Genomic DNA, 3,560 nt, shown 5'->3' on the forward strand with positions numbered 1-3,560 from the left:
AATCACAACCATAGGAAGTAGTGAATTATACTGTTTGTCTAGCGTTCTGATAGTTTGGTAGTTGTAAATGACATTGTCTATACAGTGGTCCCTCAACATACGATGGTAATCCCTTCCAAATGGACCATCGTTTGTTGAAACTAGAGATGAGCGAACTTACAGTAAATTCGATTCGTCACGAACTTCTCGGCTCGCCAGTTGATGACTTATCCTGCATAAATGAGTTCAGTTTTCAGGTGCTCTGGTGGGCTGGAAAAGGTGGATACAGTTCTAGGAAAGAGTCTCCTAGGACTGTATCCACCTTTTCCAGCCCACGTGAGCACCTGAAAGCTGAACTAATTTATGCAGGAAAAGGCATCAACTGCCGAGCCGAGAAGTTCATGACGAATCGAATTTACTGTAAGTTCGCTCATCTCTAGTTGAAACCATCGTATGTTGAGGGATCCGCGCAATGTAAAGTATAGGACAGTGGTCTACAACCTGCGGACCTCCAGCTGTTACAAAACTACAACACCCAGCATGCCCGGACAGCCAACGGCTGTCCGGGCATGCTGGGAGTTGTAGTTTTGCAACAACTGGAGGTCCGCAAGTTGAAGACCACTGGTATTAAAGGTTGTACTCACGTGTCCCCGTCGCTCCTGATTGTCACCGCTGCCCTGGATGTCGCCTTCCATTGCTGTCGCCGCGTCCCCGGGGTGTCCCCGATGCTCCGGCAAGGCCTCTGCTTCCCCGGCATCCTCGCTCTCCGTCGCCGCCATCACGTCGCTACGCACGCCGCTCCTATTGGATGACGGGACGGCGTGCGCAGCGACGTGATGACGACGATGGAGATCGCCGACGATGAAGGGGATCCCGAAGAGGACGCGCCGGAGCCCCGAGGACAGGTAAGTGATCGTCACCGGGCCACACGGTGCACCGTAAACGGCTATCCGGTGGCAGCTGAAGCAGTCTGCGCTGCCGGATAGCCGTTTATGCGATGGCCCCGACATACAAATGCATCGTATGCTGATGCTGTCTTCAACATGCAATGGACTCCGAGAGTGATTGTATGCTGAAATGATCGTATGTCGGGGCCATCGTAGGTCGGGGGGGGGTCACTGTATATGTATTGGTAATGAGATAATTAACTGTCCATATATTATCATAGATTATGTGGATGAAATATTATGAAGGTGAAGTACTCCGTGTTACCCGTTGTGAGTTCCGTCTCCTGTGCAGCGATACTTGTACTCAAACAGAGCTCGGGCTGGTCTTTAGGCGCTGGCGAGCGCTGTTTGCGGCTGGTCCAGGCTGAGCTGGACCCGGTGGATGTCGCACGGTATTTCACGGACTGAGATGGCAGCGGCGTCTGACGTCAGCCGGGAGATGGTGTCACCGGAGCGGCAGTGTCAGCAGGGAGCCAAGATGGTACGGCAACAGTGATGAATAGCAACTTAAATTGTTCCGGGCTCGCAGTGGCGAACAGACCACTAGAACTTCCAATGTGTGTTTGCAGCTAAACGCGTTTCAGGATACTCAGGCACATAGTATTCGACCCCTTCCTCAGTAGCTATCTAGGCTAGAGGGGTATGCGGAGGTGGCGTGATCAACCCACCACAAGTCAGGCGACGTCGTACAACGTGTGAGCTAGATGAACTTTGACCTCTGTGGAAACAGTTTGAACTGAGCCCTTTTGTTAAAACTAGTTTTCTCTACCCCTAAACAAGTTTCAATTGACATTTGGTTTTAGATGAGCAGTCAATTCTAGTTTGTACGAAGGCGTTTGGAGAAAATTGGTGTTTCAACAAAGGCGTTCAGTAAAAACTGTTTTTAACTAGGAAAAACAGTCAATTCTAGTTTTCACTTAGGCATTCAGTCAAAACTAGTTTTCACTATGGAAAACTAGTTTTAACTTAAAATAGTTTTAACTGTAACATATATACAGGGTGGGCCATTTCTATGGATACACCTTAATAAAATGGGAGTGGTTGGTGATATTAACTTCCTGTTTGTGGCACATTAGTATATGTGAGGGGGGAAACTTTTCAAAATGGGTGGTGACCATGGCGGCCATTTTGAAGTCAGCCATTTTGAATCCAACTTTTGCTTTTTCAATAGGAAGAGGGTCATGTGACCCATCAAACTTATTATGAATTTCAGAAGAAAAACAATGATGTGCTTGGTTTTAAAGTAACTTTATTCTTTCATGAGTTATTTACAAGTTTCTGACCACTTATAAAATGTGCTCAATGTGCTGCCCATTGTGTTGGATTGTCAATGCAACCCTCTTCTCTATATACTGCTATATACTACTATATACACCGCAGGAGAAATGCTAGCACAGGCTTCCAGTATCCGCATACACTGCTATATACTACTATATACACCGCAGGAGAAATGCTAGCACAGGCTTCCAGTATCCGTATACACTGCTATATACTACTATATACACCGCAGGAGAAATGCTAGCACAGGCTTCCAGTATCCGTATACACTGCTATATACTACTATATACACCGCAGGAGAAATGCTAGCACAGGCTTCCAGTATCCGTATACACTGCTATATACTACTATATACACAGCAGGAGAAATGCTAGCACAGGCTTCCAGTATCCGTATATTCTGCTATATACTACTATATACACCGCAGGAGAAATGCTAGCACAGGCTTCCAGTATCCGTATATTCTGCTATATACTACTATATACACCGCAGGAGAAATGCTAGCACAGGCTTCCAGTATCCGTAGTTTCAGGTGCTGCACATCTCGTATCTTCACAGCATAGACATTTGCCTTCAGATGACCCCAAAGATAAAAGTCTAAGGGGGGCAGATCGGGAGACCTTGGGGCCATTCAACTGGCCCACGACGACCAATCCCCTTTCCAGGAAACTGTTCATCTAGGAATGCTCGGACCTGACACCCATAATGTGGTGGTCACCATCTTGCTGGGAAAAACTCCGGGAACGTGCAGCTTCAGTGCATAAAGAGGGAAACAATTTCGCATATCCAGTGGCCTTGAGGTTTCCATTGATGAAGAATGGACCCACTATCTTTGTACCCCATATACCACACCATACTATCAAATTTTGTGTTCCAACAGTCTTGGAGGGATCTATCCAATGTGGGTTAGTGTCAGACCAATAGCGCTGTTTTTTTTGTTAACTTCCCCATTCACATAAAAGTTTGCCTCATCACTGAACGAAATCTTCTGCATAAACTGAGGGTCCTGTTCACATTTTTGTTTTGCCCATTCTGCAAATTCAGTGCGCCGATCTGGGTCATCCTCGTTGAGATGCTGCAGTAGCTGGAGTTTGTAAGGTGCCATTTGTGAGTAGCTAATATCCGCCGAAGGGATGTCCGACTAATGCCTCTCTCCAGTGACATGCGGTGAGTGCTACGCTGTGGGCTCTTGATGAATGAAGCAAGGACAGCCACTGATGTTTCTTCATTAGTGACAGATGGGTAGGGTGTCTTGCATTGAAATCTGCTGCAATGACCCGGTTACTGCGTTCACCAGACATCAACACAATTTCTATCCACTCCCCACGTGTTAACCTCGACGACATGTCAATGGCT

Source organism: Hyla sarda, chromosome 7 (assembly GCF_029499605.1).
Source record: "Hyla sarda isolate aHylSar1 chromosome 7, aHylSar1.hap1, whole genome shotgun sequence".
Taxonomy (NCBI): domain Eukaryota; kingdom Metazoa; phylum Chordata; class Amphibia; order Anura; family Hylidae; genus Hyla; species Hyla sarda.